The sequence below is a fragment of the Pteropus medius genome, unplaced genomic scaffold (assembly GCF_902729225.1).
Source record: "Pteropus medius unplaced genomic scaffold, Ma_sr-lr_union100, whole genome shotgun sequence".
NCBI classification, from domain to species: Eukaryota; Metazoa; Chordata; class Mammalia; order Chiroptera; family Pteropodidae; genus Pteropus; species Pteropus medius.
Window position 1 is genome coordinate 7,120,021 of NW_024344378.1, and position 15,949 is coordinate 7,135,969.

Consider the following 15,949-nt stretch of genomic DNA (forward strand, 5'->3'; position numbering starts at 1 on the left):
GATTTTCACGACCACCCTGGAAAATTCGTAATTTGTCATGGTACAAATGAGTTGGATGAGGCTTAGGTTAAGAAACTTACCCAGTGGGTGGCAGGACCAGGACCGCAGTTGGCTCTGTCTAGTTCGCAGCCAGCACCCTCCACCACACCGGAATCACGGGACGGGGCGGCGAAGGAGCTGGTCCTGTGCTGACGCGGGAGGGTACACATTCCGCATGCGGCTTTGAACAAGATTATAAATTACTGAAGGATTTGGGTCATTCCCTATAATTCCTCATAGTCTCAATGTTTAATCAATGGCCCCTGAGCACACAGAAGTCCTGGTAAACGTGGGTTCAATGATTTGAAAAACAACTCCCGCAGGCCCTTGTGCTACACATGTAAGTGGGTGGTTGGAACTGATTAAACTGAGGAACAACTCTGCTTTCTCATTTCAAAACTGCGTTCTGTTTGGCTCCCTTCACTTCCTATTCTTTGTCAATGTCCTTTCAAGGCCCCCAGAAAAACCCACTTCGGTTTCAGGATGACACTGGAGCATTTTCCTGGCTCACTCTGCTCAAAGAAAAGTCACCAGCCTGTACCGTTTTGAGGATTCCCGGCGTTCCAAACGGCACCTTGGGGTTTTGTCACTCTGACCCCCGACCATGATACATCTCAGAAAAACACTCAGGTGGTCTGACCCAACAGCCTACTCATGTCTGGGGACGTTGGAGGACTCAGAAGCTGTCACACTTTTAGAGTCATGAACTAGGACCACCATGTATTTCTCCTTAATATTCAAGTCAACCACCAACTCCATTATTGGAGAAGAAAGAGACATAAAAAAAATTTCATGAGAAAATACAAGGTTTACGCCTGAATCTAAATAGCCAGTGGTCTCTGGGGAAATGAAGACATTATTTCTCTATTTGACAAGGACATGGGATTTGATCCAGGCCAGAGTCACCAGAAGGGTGGCATTCCCACCGCTATTGAGGCACATTTTTTCCTGGGCAATAGTTTATTGGAAATCCTGTGTGTGATTTTAGCCACCCAGGTCTGAACTTGATATTCACTCTCTGCACACTTGAAAGCTTTATTAGTTCTCCAACAGCAGAGCCTGCTTGGTCAGTTTTGGACCCAACACTGCATCTGGCACACAGAAGCTGCAGTAGTAATACTGCTGTCACCACTTAACCTTTACTGAGCACTCACTACATAACAGCTGCTGTGTTAGGACCCTCATGTCCATTATCCCATTAATTTCTCATATAACCCTAATAAGTTATCCCCATTTTACAGAAGAGAAAACTGAGGTCTAGAGGTTAATTCCTACCCAAGGTCATACAGATGAAAATTATCATTTCCAGCAATGACACCACCATACCCAAAACTTGCCTATGGGTTCCCTACTTTGCGAAAGCAGACCATTGGACTTCCTGGCCTCTATAGCAGTGAGACAATTCTATAATACATCTCCCCTTATATCTATCTATCTATAACCCATTGGTTCTGTTTCTTTGGGAGAACCCTGACTAATGAGTGCTGCTTATCAGCTCCTGTTGAGCTATAACAAACGATCTGGTTTCAAGTCGTTGCCTGGCACAAGCTCTCTCTCCCTCCCTCCTCCACTCCCTCTCTCTCACCTCCTTCCCTCCCTCTCTCCCTCCCTCTCTCTCCCTCTTTCCCTCCAACATGTGCCTTGGGAATTCTGAGCCAACATGTAATAAGTCTGGTTACCCTGGATAGAGGCCATGTAGAGATGGAGAGAGGCGATCGAGGGGCCCCGGCTGCTCCAGCACCGGCTGTTTGAGTCCCTTAACCACAGACATCTGGATGAGCCTTCGGATGGTTCCAGGCACCAGCTTTTGAGTTGCCGAACTGATGCCGAGTGGAATAGACATGAGCTGTTCCCCTTGAGCTCTGCCCCAAATGCAGCTTTATGAGCAGAACGAATGATGTTTTGAGCACTAAGTTCTGGGTTTGGTAGACAGCACCGCATATGGGCTTTTGGGCCTCTGGACTGGCTTGTCCGGGAAGGGTCGAGGGGCTATGACTCTGCTGCTGTCATACAAGTCAACATCTGCTCACCTGACCTAGTGTTTTCCTGTTCAAGTCAAGTCGGTTGCCCGTCTCTTTCAGTTGTAGGGACACTGTGATCTTTAGCCAATACCAAAGGCATCTGCTTGTCAGACCAGGAACACTGGTTCTGTTGCTCGTCACAGACACCATGCCAAACTCGTCTCTGGTGATCGACTACCATCACTTGGCCTCTGCTTCCTAGGATTTCCTCTTCCCTATTGAATTCAGAGAATTCAGTGTGATGCCACCACCATTCTTGGTCTGTAGAGAATAACCTCTGTAGAGATCTTTGAGGGGGGCCAGGTAACCCCCACCACCATGGGATCATGAGTATGATCCCCCAGGCACTCCATCGTAGCTGGTGTCCTTGTCGACAACGACAAATGACGGCTGAGCCCTTACACGGTGGGTCTGCTTCAAGTGAGCATGTCCTCTCCAGGACACAGTGAGGAAAGGACTTGAAGGAATGTCAGTGATGTTGTTGGTGACCACCTACCATGGAAACGGGCAGTGGAGGGGGGCCAGCCTGAACCATGGGAACGGGCAGCATGCGTGCCCCACAGGGATAGGCTGCGGGCACCTGAGGTTACCCCGTGGGGTCTGCAGGGCGGGGCAGTTCCGCTGGGGCTGCTGGGCTGCAAATCTGTCTTGGGAGGCAGATGGGGGAGCCCGTCTCCCATCGGTGGGGCCCCTTCTCCACCTCCGCCACCTTCACCACCTGTTTCTCCTGAGTGCGTGTGGCCGCATTATTTAGATGTCCGTTTTGGGGATGCCAGCTCTCATTTGTCAGCCACCTTCATCCTGCACCTGGTGTCCAGGTCCTCACAGAGCCCCGGAGTCTCGGGGCTGCTCAGGGAGCAGGGTGAGGCCTAGGGCTGGTCTGAGCAGAAGAGCTGGTGGGTGGGGTCAGGGCCCACGCGCTGAGAGACCCCCACCAGGACCCCTGCTCCTGACAAGGGGCAGGAAGTCCCGAGTGGTCCAATACTGTGATTCTCAGTTGGGGGAAATATTACCCCACACGGGACATTTGGCCACGTTGGGGGACGTTTTTAATTGTCACGACTGTTGGAGATGCTCCTTGCATCTCGTGGGTAGGGGCCAGGAATGCTGCTAAACATCCCTCCGTGAATAGAGCTGCTCCTCACATCGTTCTTTGTTGTTCTGGCCCCAAAAGTCACTATTAGTGACAAGGTGAGACCTAGGTGCAAAGTGAGCACTGAAGTGAAGAGCCTCAGTGTGAGGGGACCTTAGAGGATGTAGCAGAGACCGGTGTGACTCAGTGACCAGGCAGAATGAGGACCTCTCAGGAGCTGTCGGCTGGACGAGAGCAGCTGAGGGCCCACCTCTGCCCATTCCCTACCAGGCCTTAGCACCATGTAGAATTTAGAAGCCAACAAGGAGAAATGAGGGGATGGGGACCCCCAATCGATTAAGTTTCTACCATCAGGTAAAAAAGGGGCTTGCAATAGGAATTAAGTTTGACAAAAAAGTTCAATTGTGGGTCTGAGAAGCAGACCTGTTGTTGCCGTGAGCCCTGGCCGAACGCTGCGTGCATCATCCCATTTAGTCTCATCGATAGTTGGATTATTACCCTCTAATTTTAGGGGATTTTAGGAGGCTCAGAGTAGGGAAGCGACACACCCGAGGTCTCAGCTGGTCATCGTTGTTGGGATTTGAACCCAGGTGGGCCTGAGTGCGGGACAGTACGCCCTGCAGGTGTTTCTGTTCGTGGATAGATTTGTGAGGGGCCCCAAACTCTGAGCCTCAGTTCTTCCAGGACAAACCTTGGAGCCAGGTGGCCCAGCCTACAGCGGTGCCTCACTGACCCTAGTCTGAAAACCCCCTGGGGTGGGAACGCCAGAATCATTGCTGTTTCCTGGGCTCACCCTTTGCCGAGGCCTTGTGTCTGAGCCTGGCCCTTATCTCCTCCAAGGAGACAGACTGCTGCGGTATCGTCAGGAGTCTGTGGCCTCCTTTGTGCTACACAGGACATCTCCAGAGTGTGGGGCTATATATTGGCGGGGAGCGGGGGAGGGGGGAGGCGGGGAGGGGGCGCGGTAGCAGCTCCAGATCCACACTCTGGCCTGGGCTTCCCCTTGCCCTACCCAGGAACTCATTGGGGACCTTGCTATGGCACTGCAAAGAGGCAGGAGCTTCAGCTGCAGGGGAGATTAGAGGCTCCTAAAGTGTCTGAGGAGGCCTTCTTGGCCACGTGTCCCCAGAGTTACACAGTGATGTTGGCTGAGCCTCTGTCCTCCCTCACTCTGGCCGGCTAGGCGTCTCCTCTTCAGACATCAACTATGTGCCCTGTTGATGTCTTTTCTGGAATACATCACTGCTGTAGGGGAGGGGAAAACGTTTACTCTTAGGTTCTGCATCAGAGGCCCAAAATTAACTAACAACAGATTAAACTGAAAAATAACAGGAGAAAAGGCATACAAATGTTATTTGATACTAATATTTTAATTTTTTTTTTTTCTGTGCACGGAGGCCTTCACAGAAAAGTGAAGACCCAAAGAAACAGACTTGGAGACTTGTATATCATCTAAGTCCATTTAGAACCATTTGGGCTTCTAGGGGTGACGGAGCGTGGGAGCCCAATATATGGGGGAAGTTGATAGAAGATGAGGGTTATTTTAGGAAGGTTGGTGTGTGCAGAACCACCTCACTGTTGACTCTCTGTTACCTGTGATAAGGGTCATTCTCCTGGTATGGGCGTGGAGAAAGGGGACACCTTTACAAAGGGAAGTTTATGTCCTGCTTTTAGGCAGATGGGGGACAGCTCTGTGTTTGCGGCTCGACTGCCTTCAGCTCAAAGTTTTATGCCAAGAGGTGCCAAAGTGGCATATTTTGGGGCGGCATATTCCTGTCCACTGCGCTGCACCTAGGTCCATATATTTGCCCCCGCTTCTATAAACAATGTAATAATGCTCTCAAAGAGTGTCTTGGCAGCTGGAATCAAACGAATTGCCTTGGAGAAGGTGACAGTGCAGTGACCGGGCAGGAGGGGCCAAGAGGGGCCTCCTGGTACCAGGCTTGGGAGCTGGGCTTTGCTGTTCACTTGCGGAGAGGCCTCAGGCAGGTGGTTTTACTTTTGCCAAATCTCAGTCGCGTTATCAATACTGGGGGGCGGGGCGGGTAGGGCTCCCCAGCAGGCCAGTGTGAGAATAAAGTGAGCCGGCCCCTCAGCCTTTTCCCCTAGTACTGACCTCTCCCGGGAGTTCTGATCCTTTGTCACCCCGCTGCCAGAGACAAGCTGGGATGGGGCAGCCGTGGAAACAAACGGCCTGGTTTACTCCCAGCCAGAGCTGCTGCCCCAGGGCCTGGACGCGCTGTCTGCAGAGCGCCCCCTGCTGTCCATCACTGCAGATCGTCCGGCCTTGGTTGGGAATGAATGACACGCGGATGTGTTCCCCCTTTCCTGAGTTCGTAACCTCTTCTCCACAGCGCGAAGCAGGACATTATATGCGGAGCCAGGTCTGGTGTGCCGCCCTCCTACTTATGCACCAAGATGCAGTCGGCACAGGAGCGAATGGTAAATACCACCCATTGCTTGTTCTCAACCCCGGGGGAGCTTACACTTTCTATGTCCTGTTTGCGAAATCTTTGCCTACCCCGAGATCATGAATAGTTTCCTAATTCCTTTCTAGAGGCTTTTGTTTTACTTTTCATGGTCTATACTTAAAAAAACAAAAACAAAAAACAAAAAACAGAACCCTAAATTTTGCTTAAAGATTGGTTGCTGGGGAATGAAATCCAGTTTGGGGCAAAAATAGGTAAAAACACCTAAGATTTAGTTTCTTTAGCTGGGAAATGGGGATAATTGTCATAGGGTTTGTCACGACATTAAAGAGATAATACAAGTAAAGTGCTCAGAGTAGGGGCGGGCGCGCACTGCGTAAAACTCGACATAGGCTCTCGTTATTGATCCGGACCCACCTAATTGTTTTTATGGCCATCTGGGTTCTGTTTGACAGTGATGGTCAAGGAGGTAATTTCCATTTTCCTCCCTTACAACCCACACAGCATAAATATGCTCATAAATGCAGGCACTTAGAAGTATTTCGCAGGACAGAGCGTATCTATTCTTAGTGATTCCTGTGCCCCCATCAAATGCCCCCACTAAGTGAAATGGAAGAGAGGACTGTGATGTTTCCCCAGGTTCCTCGCCCTTCTCGTGGGACTAGATTGGGGAGGAGCTGTCAGCTGAGAAGCTGGAGGAAGGCCAGGAGGAGGAAGACAAATTTCTCAGTTTTGCCTTCAGAACTGGGGAGTGATCAGGATGCAGGTGTGGAAGGAGAGGGTTTGCTACAGAGGGTGAGAAAAATAGCTTGTAGGAGCCTTTGTTCCTTCAGGACTAATTGCCTTGGATGGGCTGTTAATAGGAGTCATTATGTGGTTATTAAGAAGGGAATGCGATGAGCCCAGCTCTGAAGAGCTAAGTTCAAGGGTCTCCTGGTTTAATGTTGTTTTTTCCTCTGCAAATAGGGAGCCAGGCACTTTCTCTGGAACCCGCCCCCCCTCCCCCGAATTAGGAGTTTTAAGGCCAGCTTGAAGGTGCTTATGAATTTCTGGGGTAGCAAATGGGAAGGCAGGGAAGAAACGGAAAGGCAGCGTGAGAAGAGTTAGGTCTGCACATCAAGAAAGATGGGATGAAGGAGAGAGATGGCAAGAGAGAGGGTAAGGAAGAGAAAGAGGGAGAGAGACGGGAATGGAGAGAGAGTGAGCAGGGAGGGAGGGGGACAGGGAAGGAGGTAGGTAGGGGGAGAGAAGAAAGCGAGAGGGAGAGCTAGAGAGAAAAGGAGCAGGGAGAGGGAGAAAGAGAAAGAACATTAACTTTAAGCTACATTCTAGAGCGTGAATTCTGGTCTGGGCTGGAATCATCAGCATCACCTGGGACCTCATTCCAGATGCTGGTTTTCCGGCCCAGCCAGCCCAGCTCTTTTCATCTCTGCATTTAACAAGCTCCCCCGGTGATCACTCTGCATGTTCAAGTGTGAGAAGCCCTGATTTGGAGCTCATCAGGTAAGGGATGTAAAGTGGCCTAAAGGGTCTGGGGCTTGGAGTGGCCTTGTCAGAGGCATGAGGACTATCAGGGAGGCGAGCTGGGTGTGATCTTGCTGACAAGATAATCTGATAGTATTTAGATGGAGAAAAGTGCTCAGGAGAGAAATAAAGCAGAAGAGGGGGTTGGAGAGTGTGAGGGAGGGGAGAGTTTGGAGCAGATGGTCAGAGGTGTCATTAAGGTGACATTTGTAGAAAGACTTAGAGGAGGTGAGGGAGCCAGCCTGCAGGTGTCAGAAGTGGCCTATGTGGCACTTACAGGGTGGCTTCTGTCCCGAGTTCTTCACTGTATTAGTTCACTTAGTACTCGCGCCCCCTGAGGGGAGGGTCATACCTCCTACTCCCTTGCGCATTTGGCCCCAGCCCCATAATTCAAAGCCAGGAGGGAACTGAGCAGTTTCAGCCCCATTATCCTCCCTGCAAAGCCTCGAGTCACTGGTGCAGATGGAAAGAACCACCTCTGAGCCTTCGTGGTCGTCCCCTCTGAAACTTCTCAGCCATCATCCATGTCACCACTGCATCTGCCTGACGCCCAGTCCTGGAAAGTCTGGTTTTCTTTGCAAGGCCAGAGACCCTTACACTTCACGTAAGATGGTGGCTAAAAATGCAGTTGGTTTGTGGCCAGGAGGGTGACCTACTTTAGGTCCCTTGGAGGTGGGTTGGGATGGGGCGACATGTGCTGACTCCCCATCTTACCACCAGAATCTAAACCATGCAAAGATGCTGGCCTGTTGGAGCCCAGAGAGCTGGGGATTTGTGACTCTGGGCCACAGGGGTGGCTGAATAAGAGCAAAAGCAGCCATAGCTGTGGACTCAGGACCAGGGGACCAGGATTCTCATTCTAACCAATGCCACCGATGAGCTGTGTGACCCTGGGCAAGTGGGTTTACCTCTTTGGGCCTTAGTTTCCTTAACTGTAAGATGAAGTTCATGAGAATATTATCTACCTGTAGGGTTGTTTAGAGCATAAATGTTATCAGTTCTCAATAATAAAAATAATAGTAATGCCTTTCGTTTGTATCACTCGCTCTTATTCCTCTGTGACTTCCTCCCTCATTGGCTCAGTGATTTAGTTCGGGGAGCATTTCCTGCCTGCACAGAGGAGTCAGGTGCTTGAAAAGAACCTGCGAGAGAGGACCCAGGAATGGTCACCCCCAAGCCAGGGCAAGCCTGGGCAAGGGCTGCCCCTCAGGCTTCCCCTTAGGCAGTGAATGGGGTTCCTCCAAACAGCTGGAAATGAGACCTTCATGTACTGCACCCCCACCTGCCCCTCCTTCCCCGTTTGAGGGGTTTGCAGCCGCCTTCGGAGCCAGGGGGAGGTCATAGGGCTCCTCTGTGAGTTACAAACCTCCCAGGCACCTGCCTGGCCAGACATGGGGTGCTTCTTTCCTTTTGCCCCAGGGGGTATTTGGAAACTGATGGCAAGAGTCAGGGGTGTTTTAAGAAGCCCTTTGTTAAGCCCGAAGGAAATCTTTAGTTTCTTCACACCTTCCAGTTCCCGGCTGGTCAGTGTGTGCAGGTGATGGGCAGTGAGGCTGCCCAGGGGCTTGATCCAAAACAGTTTTAAATGCATTCAGGATGTCAGCTGGGACTTGTGGATGGCGCAGTCTCTGTCTGCCACCTGTCGGGGGTTTCTCAGACCCCCCGTAGCCCAGCCGGTGCGGGCCAAGTCCAGACTCCGCTGAGCAGTGCCTGCGTCCTTCCAGGGCCTGGCACTCAGGCCTCCTTGTCCTGGCATCCTGGCCTCTCCCAGCTCACCGCAGCAGTGCCATGCTCGTCTCCAGATGTTCGGGTGAGCTGGTCTTCCCACCCAGCAAGCCATTTCCACCCCCTTTCCTCCTGGCTGATTCCTCCTGCCAGTCCGCCGTGGGGCCCACGGGTCTCAGGCGCGTCTTCCTGCCTTGCGGGCGGGCGCTTTCCATCCACTCACTGACCTCCTCCTGGAGGCTGTGGGCTCCTTGCTGGTTCAGCATCTCTCCTTTCCAGGCGCTCTGCCGACTCCGTGAATGGACGAATGCTCCTCCTCCTCCCCAAAGCCAAAGGTGCCCTATGTTTGCTTTCTAGAATGGTCTTTCCTGTTACAGTCTCTGCTACTGCTTTCCACCAAAATGTCAAGGAGTTCCTATTTTCTCAGGAGAATGGGGAGGAGAGGGGAAAGGAAATTCATCTGGCGTTTGTTTTGCATGACCAGCATGGGGGCGAGCTTTATCAGATCATCCTTATCAAAATGAGAAGATCTGGCCAAAACGCTATTTTTCTCTTTCTGTCCTTTTCCTCCTCTCCTCCCCATCCTTCCAGGAGGGCTGATCCACCCCAGTCCAAGTGACTCAGAATCTCTGGGGGGGGTGCCAGGCCTGGGTGTTGTGTTGTGTTGTTTTTTCCAGGTGTCCCAGGTGATTCTAATGGGCAGCCAGGGCTGAGAGCCACTGCCCCGGGGTAATAGTTGTTATTAGGACCAGAAATCCCAGAGGCCATAGCCGCTGTAGGGGAACAGCGGTAGCTAGTGATGTCAACGGGACATGGCATGCCTCTCCTTTTTCCTATTGTCCTTTATCCTGGCTCCTATTTTAAGCCCTCACCTCAGAGTCACAAGATGGCTGCAGCAGCTCCAGGATTCATATCCCCTCAGCTTCAAGTCCTCTGGAAAGAACATTGTGGACATAAAAGGGGGGCTGTAATAAATCTAACTGAAAGTAACCTCACAGGGTGACCTGGACATAAATCCCTACCTGGGCAGGTCACGGAAGGTAGTCGCGCCCCAGGCCTATAACTTCTTTAGGAAAAGGTTTTTAAGCTCAGCCCTGCCCATTGTTCTTGTGCGGCTAAGTTAACACACCTTTTAAATGCCAGAAATAATCCTCTTTTCCAGACCCCTGGAAGGTATAACCACCCTCGAGGGAGCACACGACCTGGTCAAGGATCCTGTAATTCGGTCCCCACCTTGCTTTCTTCTGCCTTCATGGACTCTTATATATTCCGCCCTTAATTCCACATGCATAAAAGAAGCTGCAGACGGTCATTCTCCAGAGCATTTTAGATCTTGCTCCTTGGCAACTATTGTCAGTTTGGCTCAAATAAACTCTTATAAGATCCTCTACAGGTTTGGACATTTCTTAGGTGACAATGTCCAGCTGATGACTCACTGTGTCATTGGTGCTTGCCCTCTCTACCTCTGGCTGGCTCCTTTCTACTTGTTTTCATTCTACCTATAAGCTTTTGCCAGCAGTTGGACTGGTGCAATTTCAGTTTGGGGTCGTGGCAGACGGTTGTAATAGGGGACGTATGAGGTGCTATGGGAGCACAGAGTGGGGTCACTGGCTGGGAGAGGGGTCAGGGATAGCTAAGGAGAACCCGAGAGAAAAGGCCAGCAGAAGAAGGCTAGGGCGCAATTGGGAGAATTCAGGAGCCACCAAGATCCTGTGGCCATCAGGTGGGGCTGGGGAGGTGTGAACTGTGATTGATGATGAGAAATACATATCTGGGCTTCCTCCTGTTCCTCACACCTCCTTAAACCCTTGGAATTTCCCTAAGGAGTAAGAGGGTAAAGGTGTCTTTTATTATTTATAACAAGCCCCTTTCAACCGCACCTGAGTTTATGTGGATGGCTGCTTTTTGGAAAGCCCCTAACGCTGGGGCTGGTTGCCATGGAAACCAAACAAGTGATGAGAGGGTTGGAACTTTCAGTTCCACCCCCAACTTGGGGGAGGGAAGAGGGGCTGGAGGTTGAATCGATCTTCAGTGGCCAATGATATAATCAATCATGCTTATGTAATGAAGCCGCCGTAAAACCCCAAAAGGAGAGGATTCTCAGAGCGTCGGGCTAGTGATTGAGAAGACATCTGTGGCACACCCCAAATTCCACAGAGACAGAAGTTCCTGTACTAGGGAACCTTCTGGACCTTGCCCCGTGTCATTTATCTGGCTGTTCATTCATATCCTTGAGTATCTTTCGTAATAAACTGTAATCTTGGAAGTAAACTTTTGTTGAGTTTTGAGCTGCTCTATGGGAATCTCCAATTTTTGGCTGTTCGGTCAGAAGCAACTGGCTTGCAACTGGCATCTGAAGTGTGGGGAGCAGTCCATGGTATTTAGCCCTTAACCTGTGGGATCTGTTGCTAACTCCAGGTCGATAGTGTCAGACTTGAATTAAACTGTAGGACACCAAGCTGGTGTTGGAGCATTGCTTGGTGGTGTGGTGAAACACCCCGTGCATGGTGGTCAGAAATGCCTGAAGCGAGGTCTTCTTTGAGTAGAGTCTTGAGAGTAGACAGAACACAGGAATGTTTCCTGTGCAGGAGGTAGTACATACACATACAGTCACATGCTGCTCGGGGATACGTTCCGAGAAGTGCATCGTTAAGCAATTTCCTTGTGCGAATAGTATAGGGTGCACTTACACAAACCTAGGTGGTATAGCCCACCACACACCTAGGCTGTGTGGTGTAGCCTCGTGTTCCTAGGTACAAACCTATACGGCATGTTACTGTACTGCATACCGTAGGCAACTATAACACAGTGGTATTTGTGTATTTAAACACATCTAAACATAGAAAAGGTACAATAAATATGGCATAAAAGATTAAAAAATGGCACACCTGTATAGGGCACTTACCATGAATGGAGCTTGCACGACTAGAAGTCGCTCTGGGTGAGTTGAGTGACTGAGGGTGAGTGAATGTGAAGGCCTAGGACATGATTGTAGACTACTGTAGACTTTATAAACTCTGTACATTTAGGCGACACTCAATTTATAAAACAAGTTATAAGACTATTGAATTTGCCAAGCTCGTTTTTGAGAGTAAATCAAGCAAGGAGAAAATGATGTAATCAGGAGACGTGGGAAACTGATGTGTGAGGCTGCTGCCGGTGACACGGTGTCCTGTTTTACAGCAAACCTTTGTAGGTCGAAAGAGCATGGTATCGTACATGCATAAACCAGTAACAGTCGCTTTTACCATTCTCGGGTATTATGTACTTTACATAATTGTACGTGCTATACTTTATACAACTGCAGCAACACAAACACGTGAGTAACGAATGCATCGTGCTCCACCGCTCCAGGCTGTCGGCCGCGTGTGACGTCGGCTGTGCGTGACGTTGGCAGCGTGTGACGTCGGCGACGCCATCACTGGGTGATAGGAATTTTTCAGCTCCATTATAATCTTATGGGACCACCCCACGTACGGGCGGTCTGTCATCGACGCCACATCGTTATGTGGCGTGTGACTGTGGTTTGAAAAGGTAAATAGTTTTAAAAGTTGAAGCAGTGCTCTGAGGCTTATAATGTAAAAACTACAAAACCCTATCCCCACCCCCACCCGGCTGCTCTGTGGCAACGATTTTTCTGCTTTTCTAGAACTGTCTTCTGGTTTCTCTTTCCATATTCCAATGTTTATACTGCTCTTTCTTTATTTTTCCATTTCAGACACTGATGACTTCCTACTCTGGAAGCTGGGAATTTCTCCCCTGCCCTGGTCTGCAAAATAATATCCTCCACCCCTCCCCAGATGTCCATGCCCTAATTCCCCTAACTTGTGAATATGTTACCTTATGTGGAAAAATGGACTTTGCAGATGTGATTCGAATTAAGAACCTTAAAACAGGGAGATTATTATGGAATATTTGGGTGGGCTCGTCTCAACAGCTGAGTGAGTAAGAGACGTGACAAAGAAGAGGCCTCTGTTGCTGGCTTTGTGGATGGAGGAAGGGGACTGAGTCAAGGAATATGCAGCCTCCAGGAGCAGGAACAGCCTTCTGCTGACAGCCAGCGAGGGAATGGGACTTTGTCCTTACCCTTCTGCCAACATCTGAAATGAGCGAGGCAATGGATTCTCTCCTAGAGCATCCACAAGGAATGCAGCCCTGCGTGCACCTCGACTTTAGCCCTGTGAGACCCATTTCCGACCTTCAGAATGGTAAGAAAAATAAGTTTGTATTGTTTTAAGCTACTGTGTCGGTGGTAATTTGTTACAACAGCAATAGAAAACTAATTACACCTCCTACCCTGACACACACATGTGCCCTATCCCTTCTCTTGATGTATTTATAGCTTTATGTGAGGTTTCAATGTTTACATTAAGGTCAAACAAATATTGTTCTCAGCTAATTCATGTCGTGTACCATCATTACATTCTGTTCTTACACATTTTTTGTGTGTTGTTTTCCTTAGAATTAATAATGGCCTCTTTTGTTTGCTTAATTTTCCGTATACTTATGAATTCAGCTCTAGATATTTGGTCACAGTCTATCACATGCTTAGTTACCAAAAAAAAAACAAAAAAAACCCAAAACCAGAACATACTCTAGCTAGAAGAGGAATTCATTACAGGATGTTGCCTAGCTCCAGTATCTCCAGGCAGAAGGAGGGTCAGGCTTGGAGACATCACAGCCAGGGACAGTGCTTAGGCCATAGGGCTGGATGGCAGAGATGTCAATCTTCCACTGCTGCTGTCCCTTGTACATTCCCCTGAAAAGCAGGTGTTTTTCATTGACACCTGGGGCTGAGGGCACATGTTCACCCCCTAGCTGCAGGGGAGACTGGGAAAGATCTAAGTTCATCTTTCTGTATACTTTGCAGCCTTAAGATATTTAGTCACAGCCTAGTTGCTCTCTAGACCTGCTGCATGATGGTGGTCCTCGGATCTCCCTTCAACATCTTTCCAGATTTTTCTTCGTCCCTCTCCTGTGATGGGATCCCATGTCTTCCTCTTTCTCATTTGGGTGGTGTATCTCCTCCAGTAACGTTGCGAAGAAGGGTACGTGAGGGAAAATTTTTGATTCTTTGAAGTCTGAAAATGTCAATTCTATTCTTACAGTTAATTGACAGTTTAGCGAGGTGATAGGGTTCTAGGTTGAAAATACTATTCCTGCAGAATTTTGAGCTGTTCACTGTCTTCTAGCATCTAATAGAGAGAAACTCAATACCATCATAATTTTTGATCCTTTGTACGTAGACATTTTTTCCTCTCCTCTATCGAAGCTTGTAGAATCTTCTCTCTGAAATTTAATCGTCACATGCTTTCGTGTAGGTTTGTTTTCATCTACTTTTTGTTACCTGGAAAGCCTTTCGATCGGGAAATGCAGGGCCTTCGTCTTGAATTATTTCTTCGATGTTTTTCTCCCCTCTGTTTTCTCTGCTCTCTTTCTGGGATGCCTATTATTTTGATGTTGGACCCTTGAAGCCATCCCTAACTTTCGATTTTTCTTTCTTCGCATTTGCTCTACTGTTGGGAGATGCCCTCGTCTTTAACTTCCAAACCTTTACTGAGGTTTTTGTTTCTGCTATCATAAAATTATAATTGGTTCTGGGCGTTTCTTTTTTAAATACAATTTTGTTCTAATTTCGTGGATTTACTATTCTGGCTAATTTCTTTGATAATCTAAGATCTGAGAAATTAATGAATCTCCCCTTCTCCCAAAGATTTTCTCTTCCTGCAGAGTCTGTTTCCTCCCACTTCCTTTATATACTTGATTATTTTGGTCTATCTTTCCTGTTAGAAGTTTTCCTCAGATATCTGGTGACTCTGGCCTGTGTAGTCATATTTAAAAATAGATACTAAATTGGCTGCTCTGATTGAATGAATGGGCTTGTCAACTGCAGGCTTCACGTTTTCAGTGTTTTTCATTTCAGTGATTTTTCAGCTTTTGCTGCATATTAGAATCACCCGGGGAGCTCTTACAACTAGCATGCCTGACCCCTTCCCGATTAATTACATCAGGAGCTCTGGGAGGTGGGGCTCTGGGGTTGGTATGTTTTCTAAGCTTCCCAAGTGATTCTAACTGCAGGTAAAGTTCAGAGCCCTCTGTAGGGCAATCTAGTTCAGCTGTCCAGAGAAACAACAGCAACACGAGTAGAATCTGTGAACTTGTAGTCATGCATGTGAAACGTAGCATACTATTTCCCCCGTCTAAAATAGAAATGGTGGGAAATAAAGCAGGAGAGTGTGTTTCCTCTGACAGAAGTCAATTCTAGATCAAGTATTCCTGAAAGAAAAGCCGGGAAACCATTTTTACTTGTCTATCATTTGTCCTTAGAGGACAAAACAAATATGTTGGCACCCGGAGCTCTTTTGACTTGGTCAAACGCCCCCGTGAAGAATTTTCCAATCTCCTGCTTCTTTGCCAGCATTCTGAGATCTGAGTGGGGGAAGAGGACTATGGGTCTCCATGTCTAAAACGTAAGCTTTGATTTAATTTCCTGTTTTCAGTCCTCCCTCCTCATAGTTCCTTGGTGTCCCCCAGTGCAGAGATCCAGAGACTCAGCTTCCAGTCTTTGCTGGGGCAGAAGGGGCATCCGGCCATCTGTGGGGCGTGGGAGGTAAGCAGAGTCTAAATACAACTTAGGTAGACCTTCAGAGAATCATCATGTTGCGAACCCACTTCGGTCCGACTGCCAGGGCACTGGTGCTACTGGTCCCTGGTGGCAGATCCCTTAGTGTAATCAGGTTGAATCTCAGCTTTCTCCACTCAGCTTTCTGGGTTCTACTCCATCAGTTACAACTTATCCATTACAACTTTCCAGCTTCTGAAATTTTGTTCTTGCTGTTTTTCATTCGTTTTGTTCTTATGAATTTATTCCTTTAAAATATTCCTTTACTATGCTTTTTAATGGGATTCAACGAGGGATCACAGGTGGCTGTGTTCAGTCCATTGTCTTTCATCGATGTCTTCCCTATCACATAGTAAGGATCTATGGTATCACTTTGTATGGACATGAGAGTTACTTCAACTTTAGTAAGTGGCTCGTTGACAATTGCGAAGTTAACTGTTCAGGTGTAATATATTTTCCACGAGGCACAGACTTTACTGTGAACAAAATGATCTTT

General features: G+C 48.6%; 1 long non-coding RNA gene across 2 annotated transcripts in view; it reads left to right on the plus strand.

Annotated features, from left to right (window-relative positions):
- Positions 1 to 5,502: 5,502 nt before the first annotated feature.
- The window catches only part of LOC120609035 (uncharacterized), a 62,766-nt gene continuing 52,319 nt past the window's right edge, over positions 5,503 to 15,949 (plus strand). The window contains exons 1-3 of one of the 2 annotated variants that reach the window (XR_005654629.1): positions 5,503 to 5,595; positions 6,971 to 7,085; positions 12,550 to 13,039. This is a non-coding gene — a long non-coding RNA (uncharacterized LOC120609035). The remainder of the gene's footprint in view (positions 5,596 to 6,970; positions 7,086 to 12,549; positions 13,040 to 15,949) is intronic. The other variant, XR_005654628.1, reaches the window with a different exon arrangement.